Here is a 14,604-nt window from a genome sequence, read left to right as displayed (position 1 = left end):
GAGTATAGTTCTGTAATACATAACTGACATAGCATATTTTCATTAACTCATTCTGGTTATAATACAAAACAATTAATCAACATGTTGGTACAAAATGGAGTGGGGAAAACAAAATGACAGACCTAAAAAACATACATTTCCCTTCAATGGGCTTCATTTTTTCTTCATATTTGTAGTTGGAGTCATGTGTCATTTTTCTTACAGTGTATGCACAGTCAAACTTTTTTTTTTTAGTTTTGGATTGAGCAGAGAATGGTTAGAATTATCCAGGTCTCCATTAGAAAGATTTACCTTCACTTCTTTTTCCTGCTGATAATGTTTGACTAGACAGGAAATGAGGGTTACTCCACACAGCAACACAGACAGAAATACCAACATTTTCTTTAGTAGAATAGAAGAGGGCTAGAACCTCTGTCAGATTTTTATTGTTGTTTGTCTCCCTGTGCAGATTTTTCCTCACTTCTTGTCTGGTAAAACTATTTTCAGACACACTGGACTTAGGAGTAAAAAAAACCCAAAACAAACAAGTTCTAATACTTCCTAGCACATAAAATTAAAAAGTAAGGCTCCGGCAGTGAAAGGGGGTTCATTTTCATGTTTTAATGTTACATTATTAGCATCAGTGAAAAGGGTCACGTGGCTTGCAACCTAAGAAAATATTCTGCTAAAGTGATGGCATACTTATAAAGTGCACATTGCTATAGTTTCTTTGCAGGGCAGAAGAGCAAGTAAACTCTTTGATGGCGAAGGACAAAGCAACAGACTCAGAGAACATCCAACGAAAGGAGTTTTGTCACTGGCCATGCAAATGCTCCAATAAACGTTCATGCCCCATGGGAACAAGCCTGGTGAGGGATGGTTGTGGATGCTGTAGGATCTGTGCTAAACAACTGGGGGAAAGTTGCAATGAAGCAGAGGTGTGCGATCACCACAGAGGTCTGTACTGTGACTACTCAGCTGATGCCCCAAAGTTTGAAGTCGGGATTTGTAAATGTAAGTTTGCTTTCTTATTGTTGGCTGTATTGGGGGTTTGATAACTGTTCTTTCATCATTTGGTGATTTGTAAATGTAAGTTTGCTTTCTTATTGTTGGCTGTATTGGGGGTTTGATAACTGTTCTTTCATCATTTGGTGATTTGTAAAGGTGAACTTAATATTATTGTTCAGTGACTACCATGCTATGAATTTTACTTATGCATTTGATTTACTGCTTTATGTTTGTCAAGAAAGTTAAAAAAACACAATGAAATATACATTTTAGAGCATCTTCAAATATTATCCACACCGATTTGCAAGTGCTGCTGTATTACAGATAGTCCTTTGTGTTTTCCTGAGAAGCAGTGCAATTCTAAGCACTCATATTTGTGGGGCCTGAGTCTGCATACAGATGAGGTTCTAAAGTCTTGCCAGAATTCAGACAACCAAGATCATGTGGCTTGGAAGCAAGGAGATTGTGATCATCACATGCATCACTTACGCATCTAAAGCTCTGGGCTTTCAAACAGAATGATACAGAGACAGCTGTATTTTGCAATATGATGCTGTGAACAGTGGAATGATCTTATCTTTATAATCATAATGCAGGCATTCATTTTGTGTGTGTGTGTGTATATACAGTTGCAAGAAAAAGTATGTGAACCCCTTGGGATTACGTGGAGTTTTGCATGAATTGGGCATAAAATGTGCTCTGAACGTCATCTAAGTCACAACAATAGAAGAACACAGTCTGCTGAACATAATACTACACAAACATTAGATGTTGCCATGGTTTAATTGCACATAACATGTAAACATTCACAGTGCAGGGAGGAAAAAGTATGTGAGGTCCTAGCTTAATGACTTCTCCCAGAGCTAATTGGAGCCAGGAGTGAGCCAACCTTGACTCCAATCAGTGTGATGATATTGGATGTGTTGCTGACAGCTGTCCTGCCCTTAAAAAGCACACACCTGTTTTGGGTTTACTGGTTTCAAGAAGCACTGTCTGATGTGAACCATGCCTCGCAGAAAAGAGCTCTCAGAAGACCAACGATCAAGAATTGTTGACTTGCATGAAGCTGGAAAGGGTTACAAAAGTATCTCCAAAACCCTTGATGTTCATGTGTCCACGGTAAGACAGACTGTCTACAAATGGAGAAAGTTTAGCACTGTTGCTACTCTCCCTAGGCGTGGTCGTCCTGTAAAAATGACTGCAAAAGCACAGCGCACAATGCTGCATGAGGTAAGGAAGAATCCCCGAGTGTCAGCTAAAGACCTACAGAAATCTCTGGCACATGCTAACATTTTTCTTGACACATCTACAAAAAGGAAAACATTAAACAAGAATGGAGTACATGGGAGGACACCACGGAGGAAGCCATTGCTGTCCATAAAGAATATTGCAGCACGTTTGAAGTTTGCAAAAGAGCACCTGGATGTTCCACAGCACTACTGGCAAAATATACTGTGGACAGATGAAACCAAGATTGAGTTGTTTGGGAAGAACACACAACACTATGTGTGGAGAAAAAAAGGCACAGCACACCAACATCAAAACCTCATCCCCGCTGTAAAACATGGCGGAGGGAGCATCATAGTTTGGGGCTGCTTTGCTGCCTCAGGGCCTGGACGGATTGTTGTCAGTGATGGGAAAATGAATTCCAGAGTTTATCAAGACATTTTGCAGGAAAACGTACAACCATCTGTCCGCCAACTGAAGCTCCGCAGAGGATGGGTGATGCAACAGGACAATGAACCAAAGCATACAAGTAATTCAACAAAACAATGGCTGCAACAGCACAGAATACGCCTTCTGGAGTGGCCCAGTCAGAGTCCTGACCTCAACCTGATTGAAATGCTGTGGCATGACCTTAAGAGAGCGATTCACACCAGACATCCCAAGAATATTGCTACACTGAAACAATTTTGTGAAGAGGAGTGCTCCAAAATTACTCCAGATCGTTGTGCAGGTCTGATCTGCAACTACAGGAATTGTTTGGTTGAGGTTATTGCTGCCAGAGGAGGGTCAACCAGTTATTAAGTCCAAAGGTTCACATACTTTTTCCTCCCTGCACTGTGAATGTTTACATGTTATGTGCAAGTAAACCATGGCAACATCCAATGATTGTGTAGTATTATGTTCAGCAGACTGTGTTCTTCTATTGTTGTGACTTGGATGACGTTCAGAGCACATTTTATGCCCAATTCATGCAAAACTCCACGTAATCCCAAGGGGTTCACATACTTTTTCTTGCAACTGTATGTGTGTATATATGTATATGTGTGTGTGTGTATGTATGTATATATATATATATGTATGTATATGTGTATATATATATATATATATATATATATATATATATATATATATATACACACACACTATATTGACAGAAGTATTTGGACGCCTGCTCATACATGCTCATGAACTTTAATGGCATCTCAGTATTAGTCCGTAGGGTTCAATACTGAGTTTGCACACCCTTTGCAGCTATAACAGCTTCAAACCCCCCCCCCCCCAATTTTGATCATCCATGTCTTTATAGACCTTGCTTTGTGCACTAGTGAGCAGTCATGTTGGAACAGGAAAGGACCATCCCCAAACTGTTCCCACAAAGATGGGAGTATGAAATTGTCCAAAATTTCTTGGTATGCTGATGCCTTCATTGGAACTAAGGGGCCAAGCCCAAGCCCTGAAAAACAATCCCACACCATAATTCCCCCCCCCCCCCTTTCACCAAACTTTACACTTGGCACAATGCAGTCAGGCAAGTACCGTTCTCCTTGTAACCACCAAACTCAGACACTTCTATCGGATTGCCAGACAGAAAGGCATGATTCTTCACTCCAGAGAACACATCTCCACTGCTCTAGAGTCCAGTGGTGGCGTGCTTTACACCACTGCATCCGACGCTTTGCATTGCACTTGGTGATGGCTTGGATGCAGCTGCTCGGCCATGGAAGCCCATTCCATGAAGCTCTCTATGCACTGTTGTGCTAATCTGAAGGCCAAATTAAGTTTGGAGCTATTGACTCTGCAGACAGTTGGCGACTTCTGTGCGCTGTTCCCACTCTGTCATGTCACGTTGCCCACCACGACATGGCTGAGTTGCTGCTGTTCCCAGTTGCTTCCACTTTGTTATAATACCAAACAGTTGACCGTGAAATATTTAGTAGCAAGGAAATTTCACGGATGGACTTTTTCCACAGGTGGCAGTGCCACGCTTGAATTCACTGAGCTTGTGAGAGCAACCTATTCTTTCACAAATGTTTGTAGAAGCAGTCTGTATACCTAGATGCTTGATTTTATACACCTGTGCCCATGGAGGTGATTGGAACATCTGAATCCAATACTTTGGGCAATATAGTGTGTATATATGCTGTGTATATACAGTTGTGTTCAAAATAATAGCGGTCAGACATCACTAACCTGATCAATCACTGTTTTTGGTAGAAATGATATTTTTACATGGCAAGTAATTTACTAGCAAATGTAATAGAGTAATAGAAATCCAACAGACCCAACAGTCATGACATGCATGCTCCTGATTCTGTGTAATTGAATCACTAATTGAAAGGGGCATGTTCAAAATAATAGCAGTGTGGAGTTCTATTAGTGAGGTCATTCATTCTTTGAAAAACAGGTGGCAATTATTGCCCTTATTGAAGGAAGGAAGGCAGCAAATGTTGTACATGCTGGTTACAGTGCATTTCTCTCTGAAATTCTGAGGAAAATGGGTTGTTCCAGACATTGTTCAGAAGAACAGCGTACCTTGATTAAAAAGTTGATTGGAGAGGGGAAAACATATAAAGAAGTGCATAAAATGATAGGCTGCTCAGCTAAAGTGATCGCAAATGCTTTAAAATGGCAACCAAAACCTGAAAGACGTGGAAGAAAGGGAAAAACTACCATTCGAATGGATAGAAGAATAGCCAAAACGGCAAGGACTCAGCCAAAAATCAGCTCCAGGAAGATCAAAGAAGGTTTAAAGTTACCTGTGAGTACTGTTACAATTAGAAGACGCCTATGTGAAGCCAAGCTATCTGCAAGAAGCCCCCGCAAAGTCCCACTGTTGAAAATAAGACATGTACTGAAGAGGTTATTATTTGCCAAAGAGCACATTGACTGGCCTAAAGAGAAATGGCGCAACATTTTGTGGACTGATGAAAGTAAGATTGTTCTTTTTGGGTCTAGTGGTCGGAGACAGTTTGTCAGACGACCCCCAAACACTGAATTCAAGCCACAGTACACTGTGAAGACAGTGAAGCATGGTTGCGCAAGCATCATGATATGGGGATGTTTCTCATACTACGGTGTTGGGCCTATTTATCGCATACCAGGGATCATGGATCAGTTTGAATACATCAGAATACTTGAAGAGGTCATGCTGCCTTATGCTGAAGAGGAAATGCCCTTGAAATGGGTGTTCCAACAAGACAATGACCCCAAACACACCAGTAAACGTGCAACATCTTGGTTCCAGACCAACAAGATTGACGTTATGGAGTGGCCAACCCAATCCTCGGATCTTAATCCAATAGAAAACTTGTAGGGTGACATCAAAAATGCAGTTTCTGAGGCAAAACCAAGAAATAGAGAAGAACTGTGGAATGTAGTCCAATCGTCCTGGGCTGGAATACCTGTTCACAGGTACCAGAAGTTGGTTGACTCCATGCAACACAGATGTACAGCAGTTCTCAGAAACAGTGCTTATACAACTAAATATTCATTAAGTGATTCAAAGGAAAGCAAAATCTTCAAACATTTTTCAGTTTATATAGTGAATGTTTGAGTTTGTAAAGAAGAATACAAACACTGCTATTTTTTTGAACAGTCTAATATTCACTTTTCTTCAATTTTTTTTAGAGGAACAACACAAATTTGATATATTTTTCTTCTTGTTTTGATTTGGAATAGAATGTGTAGTGTTCCCAATGCATTTGTGTGTATGGAAATAAATGCTATTAGGATTTTGAGCTTTATTCACTTTTTTCAACACACTGTTATTATTTTGAACACAACTGTATATATCTCACACTTTACACAGCAATTTTTGTCAATAACATTTCTTCAGCATTTTACTTTTTCATAAACTATTCCATGTGACCATTTCTCAAAAACTCTCATGCTAAATGACTAATCATGCTAAATTACTGAGTCTAGAATGACTAGGCCTGCCACAGTGCTAACATTCTATTGGCCCAGCTTCTTCATCCTGATGTCCACATATGAGCAACTGAACCCCATAGACTTGTATGGAACCAAGATATAGACCAAAGCCTGTTTGTCTCCCAGCCCATAGAAGTTTATGGACCTCTACTGTACATGTGCAGACATCAGAATGAAGAAGCCACCAGAAAAGATGTAAACATTGTGGTGGACTTCCACAGTCAAAATTCAATGGGATGGGGGCAAAAAGCTAACAACTGTTACTGAACGTTTACTTACCCTTTTAAGCTCCTGAGCACACCGAGACCTGAATTTTTTTTTGTTGTTAAAATATTTTCAGCATGCCATAATTAAGAGGGGAATTGGTCATATACGGCATGTGCATGTATAAGGCATGGGGACGCCTTATCACTTTTTTTTTATAAATGTATGTTTATCGATCATAATAAGTACTTGGGACAGTAACAAAATGCATCATATCCATGAGGTACAAGGTAGAAGGATTGTAAGTGAACGTTTGCTAAACATAGTATGTTGATGGCCAGTAATACAACAGTAGGTGAATTTATGGCTTAGTATGGTGTCCTTTTTTGGAAAAATATGATCTATGGAACATTCAAACTTATAACAAAGACGTGTATTGATTAGCACATAGTATAAATATACCTGATATCTTCTATCCTTGAACTTACAGATATATATGCTGTTGGATGTGAACTCAACGGTGTGCTTTATCAGAATGGACAGTCTTTTCAGCCAAGTCCCTTTTACACCTGTCTTTGTATAAGTGACACAATTGGATGCTCTCCACTGCTTCATTCCAAACAAGATGGAAGCCAATGCACAGAGTCTACAGATGTCACTAAAAAAAAAGGCTGATTTATCAAACTGTGCTTTAGAGAAGAATGCAGCTATGACAGAAAACAAACTTATACCAGGTATACAGCATTATCTATCAAGTTTCTTTAGTTCACTGTAAGGCCTCCTATACAAGTGTGCCAACCTGTTGACTTAAAGTGGTTGTAAACCCTATCATACACCCAGTGCAGTGTAAAACAAGGTAGAGAGGGTGCACTAGCCTTCTGCATTAACTCTTCTTCAGAGTGGTGGATTGCCCCCTTGAAATGCGTCCCTTATTTGGAGGGTCCTCTTGCGTTTGGGACTGGTCTTGGTGACTAGGTTGCTTTGGACCCTGATATGCTTTTGCCATTGAAGTTGTTTGTGAGTATACATCTATTTTATTAAATCAATAAAACTACCACTCAGGTAATGCACAAGGCTGATGTGCCCTCTCTTCCTTGTTTTACAGTGCATCTTCTGAGTTCTCCCCCAACCCTTAGGGGGCAGCAAAGCCTGTTTCAGTATTGGAATTGCTAAGGACCTGTGATCCATCTATTGCCAGTGCACCACTCTTGAGCGCAGGGGATTTTTGTCCCCCGAGTCAGAAAAACTTGTCAGAAGTGATAGAGGAACAAAGCAGCAGACAGGAACGACACTGGTTTGGATTGAGAAAAGTACACACTATAGAGGGATATGCTTTGTTCATATTTCACGTCTGAGGTTTGCAACAGCTTTAAAATAAATTCTGTTTCAGTCCACAATATTATTTTATTATAGTTTGTAGCACTGACTATGTAAGTTTGTTGAGTGATATTGAGCCAGACATTCGCAGTATGTAAGAAACATACATAGAGGTCTTTTTTTATTTATCTAGTGATTAATGGTTTGTTGGGTTTTTGTGGGTTGGACATTTTTTGGTCTTTGTGTGTAGGAGTTGCAGATACAGTAACAAATTTGACAGCATGTTAAGTATTTACAAAGCATCTGGGATTAATGGAGGAAATATCAGCTTTGAGTTGTTCAAAGGAAACAAACACTGAAAGATATTTGTAGGCTGATCTTATGAAAATTCTAGTTGCTTAACTGTCTGTGGCTTCCAATATACAAAACAAGCATTCAACAAGTGAAGACCTTATTTTCATATATATTTCATATAGACCGCGCTTAAGGTCATACAATCAACTAAGTAACCATATATACAAATTACAGTGATAACAATGGACAAAAACATATAAAATATTGGTATTCAGTCCCAACATGTGAATTTAAGTGCAGTAGTGCTGTATCCTTAACGGTGAACCTCCGTACTGAGGTAACAAGTGCTTCACTGTGCTCACACTGATGCCCCACATGGATGTAAATTCACCATCATCCCATGACCATCTATCTCTAGGTTAGTCAAATGCGCTTTTGGGACTATCCCAGTATGCAATATGATATCGTTGGCCGGTATTCCTTCACACTCTTAACCGTGGTAACCGGTGACCCTCCACTAGGGCTGCATCAATAATAGAAGCTCCTCTCCTCCACAGGCAGTAATTCATATTATGAGCATAAAATAAAACAAAATCAGACAACCCATAGTGTAAAACCGTAAGAGCTTTAATAATGGGGTCAAACAATAAAAATGCCACTCACAAAAAAAGTACTTTCCTGGCACTAGGTGTATTCAGCCTTGTTGTATATGAATGTAAGTTAAAATGGTCGCCGCGTTCTAGTGTGCGTTCCAAATGGCGGAAGTGATGTCGGCGGAAGTTGCGTCATCAAACCTTGATGCGTTTCGGCCAATAGATCGTCTTTAGGAAGTGCAAAATCCACCATTTTGAAGATGGTATTAATACCCTTCAGTCACAAATCAATTGCTCAATCATACTGCAGGGATAATTTTTTTTCATTTATCCACTGATTCTGCCGTTTTATAAATGCGTTGACCCTATTTCTGTGTATAGACATGCATTAGGGAACCTTCCCCCTTAAGAACACCACTATGTGCCAACTTTTCAAATAGATTTTGAATATGTGTAATTAGCATCAATATAATGGCTTAACCATATTCCATTGGGCGCTGACTTTATTCAGCAATGTTGCAGTTATTGTTAAAACTATGAGTGCCACAGCTGTACTATGATTGAGCAAATGATTGGTAACTGAAGGGTATAATTACCATCTTCAAAATGGCGGATTTTGCACTTCCTGAAGACAATCTATTGGTCGAAACGCATTGAGGTTTTATGACGCAACTTCTGGCGATGTCACTTCTGTCGTTTGGAACGCACGTTGGAAATTATTGGAGCTTTAAGCTGGCCCTAGATGGCCAGTAGCCAGAGCCATTGATCTACAAAAGTTTTCCAACATTCCCGTTAGACAGAAGTTGATCTAACAATCAATTTCTGTTAAATAGGGATGACTGCAGATGGAACGACATTTGGCTGGTCCCTGATGAACCGGTTGAATTTCAGCTCATCTATGCCAGCATTAGCATGACATTCAGGTAACTAGTATTTTTAGAGAACATGAGGTCAGTAGTGGCAACCTATATACTTTCTTCCATACAGGTTTCCTTTAAAGCCTTGTAATTGTATTAGATGTTCCAATAAAGGTAGGAATCATTGTTTTCTTTAAAGCATTATTTGGCAGCACTTTTCCTTATCAGGATTCATAGTCTATTCTGTGTATGAGAAGCAAAAAATTATTTTTGAATGAATAAACTGCTGAAGGTTGACTAAATCTGCTTTTAGCATTTGTGATCCAAATATATGAGATAAATCTTGTGTATAATATCTAGATCATTGACCTTAATCAGTAGCTGTCACTGTGTAATGTAAGTGTTAATAATAGTAAAAGCAGGGTATAGTGCTAAAAAACAAATAACGGGGAGCTATGGAGTTGTGACGTCACGCCGCGGCGCCAAGAGAGCCCCGGCGGCCATCTTCAGATGGTCAGTGTTTTTTGTTTGCCTATACTCATTGTTTGTACTTCACTTGAATAAACATCGTCTGTTTAGAAGATATCACACTACCTCCTCTTTTGGAGCTCCTTGTGAGCTACTAATACCCACAGAGCGGCTGCATCACATATGGCAGTGGATACCAGGCAGTGTGGGGCACCTGACCAAGACCAGACCATTGAGGGATCCCCAGTATTCTGGAATTGATATTTCTTAATGCGCATTTGGATTGCGTATCTGGTGAGTGCACAATCTCATCATTCTTATCACCATAGCACCAGACTAGACCACTGGACTTTGAAGATCATCTGGATCTCCTGTGCACTTTTCATTGTGGACTATTGTTTGATTTCCTAGTCCTGCACTTTGCACTTGATTGGTCACTAAACAGTGACAAGATTATCACTTTATGCTGCACTTTATTTCAATTTATATGAGCTGGTTTCATGTGTTTTTATGATGTATGCATGCATTTACCATTGACACGGTTTTTGCACCATTCAGTCACTTGATTCTATTATTTAAGTATCGTTATTTATTGTTTTATAGCACTGCACCCTGCTTTTACTATTTATTTGGAGGTTTTATATGGTACCTTTTGGTGTTTAGCAGCTTTATTTCTGTATAAGCGCTCGCTTGTTTTTACAGATTATTCTTAAGTGTTAATAATAGTTTTCATGTATACTATGCTTGTTATATTTGAAGATGACTCACAAGCTATTCCGAATCTGTTTTGTCGGATCACTTGCATTAAAAGTAGAAATTGCACTGTAGGCTTTTTTAAAACCAATAATTTAGCACATTGTGTGTCAATGACAGATTACTGTCATTCATATAATAAAGGCATGGCTTTGTTTAGGCACATTTTCAGCAAAACAATATGTGCACTAGTATTGGTGGAATTTTTGTTGTAATTATCATCAGTGAAACAATAACTGATCACTAAGGAGATTCATCTATAAACAGTGAGCTAACAAAACATTTCTTGATGCCCATAGTAATTAAACAGCTTGCAATCGCACTGCAGTACAAAACTGAAAGGACTCATTTTAACTTGCTTTGGACTCAGAAATGCGATCAGGGAGCAGTGCAGGAGCTGCTGCCAGGCATTTAGAAGGCGATACTGCCACCTCCTACATGTTGTTTTTTTTTTGACACTTGAACAAGGTTTTGGGAATTCTGTACTGCAACCACAAGACTAGTATTTGGCTTGTGGTTGCGGCTCCGCTACATTCATTTGAATGGGTTGCATTTGGCGGTACTACTGCTAGCATAGACCTATAATTTTTGCTGTAGTTATGAAGCATCGTACAAGTTCATCGGGCCGTGGGTTATTTTACGGCAGGTGGCAGGATCACAGTAAAACTATGTCTCAACCTCTTATTTTTACCGCCCCTGACTGCAAGTGTACACCAGCCCAAAATGAAGTATTCTCATTGGTTTTTAGAACGGCCTGTGGGCCGAGAGTTATTAATTCTGTTTAGCCACGTTTGCATACGTATTTGCGTTTAGAAGCGTTTTTTTAAGATAACCTCAGGAGACCTTCCAAAATTCCCAGAATGCACTGAAAAACAGTAAAACATTAACTATTTCAGACATTTTGAGAGAAATAGAGAGAGCAGGAGCAGAGAGAGCAGTATGTGTTGAGATGACCTGTCTTTTCTGGTTGTATTCACTATGGATCCCATCATGAGTATAATGCAGCACGTTCTACCATTTTTTCCTTCACACAAAACCTGGAACTGACTGCGCTGGTGTGCTAGGTCCATTTGAATACATGGAAAACGCTTTGCATGCATTTCTGATTATGAAAAAAGGTTTTGGACAGCATTTGGATATGGAACAGTTAAAAAACGCTGCTAAACTCAAACGCTTATAAATGTGCTTAGCCGCGTTTACAAGCGTTTGGCGTTTGAAACGCTTATAAAATCTACTCCTGAACGTTTGGTGTGTTAAAAAAAATGACTGTAAACTCAACTGACTGTAAACGACTGTAAACGACTATGTGTACATGGACACATAGGAAAACATTAGGGAGAGTTCAGGGCTGCTGAAAAAAACGCAGAAAAGCTCCTGAATGTGAGTTTATCAGCTGCAGTGTACATGGAGCCTTATAGCTTATTAGCAGTAGTTCTTTTGTTCTAATAGGGAAAAAAACAGTGAGCGCTAGTCCTGAAAGCGGCTAAGCACTCTAAGCAACCGATATATACTTAAAATAGAATAACATAAAAATAGTGCAGCGCTATGAGTAGTGATAGTAAAACAGATATGAGTCCACTTAAAGTCTTAGTCAATAGAACGTGTCCAGTGACAAGTGAGGATTCAAAGTTGGTGATCCGTGTGGAAACGGCTGAAAAACGCACTCACCAGAACAAAGACACATAAACGCAGTGTGCATCTAGAGCTCATGGATCCTCAATCCAGAAGAGAATAAAGCTGGTCCGGTTACAGGAAAAATGGATCCCTCCTCTTTGGATGCAGCAACAGATCCTCCTCTTCCCAGTTAGGTGTAGGATTCCAAGATCAGGGTTCTGCAAGCAAAAAGCTCCTCAAGGGAGTTTAGGGAAGGACACCCATAGTGTAGTAGATTATAAAAAGCAGCTTTATTAAAGTAAAAGTAGCATCCAATTCAAAGTAGGCAGGTATCATCAAGATGTGTCAGCAAGACAAACTAACCCTGACACTCTGAATGATGGCCGCCGGGACTCCACGTGGCTCCGGCGTCGTAGCGTCTCGACGTCCAGGCTCCTCCTTACGCGTTACGTGTGCACGCACATCTTCAGAGGTATGGAACCACCATTGGTGTCAGCGGGAGTAATAGTGTCCCATCATTGGTGTCAGAGGGAGGAATAATGCCCCATCGTTGGTGTCAGTGTTTGTGGAAGAACAGTGTCCCACCCTTGGTGTCAGTGGGAGGAATAATGCCCCATCGTTGGTGTCAGTGGGAGGAATAATGCGTTATCAGTGTTTGTGGAAGAACAGTGTCCCACCATTGGTGTCAGTGGGAATAATAGTAGAAATTCTGAAGGACCCTCTGCACACTGGTATATACCCTTTCAAGCAGACTATGCAATAAATAAGTGTTGGGATTTGAGCACAGGGATCTCGTTTGTTGTATTGTTGGGTCAGTAGCCAGACCTGAACCTTGTAGCTCTCCCCATTGTGTCTTTTCCCCTATGCTAGCATTGTGTCCACAGTAGCATTTGCGTAGGCAGGGCAGAGTAGGACTGGCCATAGAGGGATTACTTTGATGCAGTTGGCCAGCTTAAGCATGTATTGCAATATGTGTGAACTAAATATCCCCATTTATTGCATAGTCTGCTTGGAAGGGTATATACCAGTGTGCAGAGGGTCCTCAGAATTTCTAGTGTTAATATGTGGTTACACCCCTTTAGCACCTGATGGATAAATGCATGCACTAGCTGTTGGGATTTGAGCACAGGGATCTCTTGTTTGTTAGTGGGAGTAATAGTGTCCCATCGTTGGTGTCAGTGGGAGGAAAAATGCCCCATCGTTGGTGTCAATGGGAGGAATAGTGTTCCATCATTGGTGTCAGTTGGAGGAATAACGGCCCATCGTTGGTGTCAGTGGGAGGAATAGTGCCCCATCATTGGTGCCAGTGTTTGTGGAAGAACAGTGTCCCATCATTGGTGTCAGTGGGAGGAATAGTGCCCCATCGTTGGTGTCAGTGGGAGAAATAGTGTCCCATCATTGGTGTCAGTGGCAGAATAGTGCCCCATAGTTGGTGCCAGTGTTTGTGAAAGAACAGTGTCCCATCATTGGTGTCAGTGGGAGGAATAGTGCCCCATCGTTGGTGTCATTGGGAGAAATAGTGTCCCATCATTGGTGTCAGTGGCAGAATAGTGCCCCATCGTTGGTGCCAGTGTTTGTGAAAGAACAGTGTCCCATCATTGGTGTCAGTGGGAGGAATAATGCCCCATCATTGGTGTCAGTGGGAGGAATAATGCCCCATCGTTGGTGTCAGTGGGAGGAATAGTGTTCCATCATTGGTGTCAGTGGGAGGAATAATGCCCCATCGTTGGTGTCAGTGGCAGAATAGTGCCCCATTGTTGGTGCCAGTGTTTGTGAAAGAACAGTGTCCCATCATTGGTGTCAGTGGGAGAAATAATGCCCCATCGTTGGTGTCAGTGGGAGGTGTAGTGCCCCATTGACGTCAGAAACAGGAGTTGTGCCCCATTCATGGTGTCATTGAGAGGCATAGGACTCCAAGGGCTAGATAAAGGCAAGCAAAGGGCCATATCTGGCCCCTGGGCCACAGTTTGGAGACCACTGAGCTAGAGCAAAGAATACTGGAGCTAAAGAGGGGCAGTCAGTGAGATCCCCAAACTATCTAATCAAACCTCCTCCAAAAAATAAATCCTATTGAGGAAACTGCTGTGCTCTAGTTCTTGTGGGATCATCTATCTAATTAAATGGTAAACTTCCCGGCAAAAGATGAGATAGTGAAGCCCCTCCCCGTCTCCGCCTCCTTCCTGCCATTTGTAGTAAGAAGAGCCTGTAGCGTTTTGCCAGGACTCCACTAAAATGGCGTCTCCGTGGAACAGTGCGATCTTCCAGCGTTGACATCGTTGCTATGCCGCCAGGGAGCGCCAAGCATAACAACTCACACTGGAGACCGGTGCTGATGTGAAATGCTCCCGCCGTGTACAAGA

General features: G+C 41.0%; 1 long non-coding RNA gene across 1 annotated transcript; it reads left to right on the top strand.

The window, feature by feature from the left end:
- Window positions 1-708: 708 nt before the first annotated feature.
- LOC149470283 (uncharacterized) lies at window positions 709-10,810 on the top strand. The gene is made up of 2 exons (XR_016308855.1): window positions 709-993; window positions 6,839-10,810. It is a non-coding gene; the product is annotated as an uncharacterized LOC149470283 (long non-coding RNA).
- The last annotated feature ends 3,794 nt before the right edge of the window (window positions 10,811-14,604 follow it).

The sequence above is a fragment of the Staurois parvus genome, unplaced genomic scaffold, assembly GCF_062004578.1.
Source record: "Staurois parvus isolate SC_StPar_1 unplaced genomic scaffold, SC_StPar_1.0 ptg000048l, whole genome shotgun sequence".
Lineage (NCBI taxonomy): Eukaryota > Metazoa > Chordata > Amphibia > Anura > Ranidae > Staurois > Staurois parvus.
Note: the sequence above shows the minus strand (reverse complement) of the source record. Positions and strands in the feature narration are given on the sequence as shown.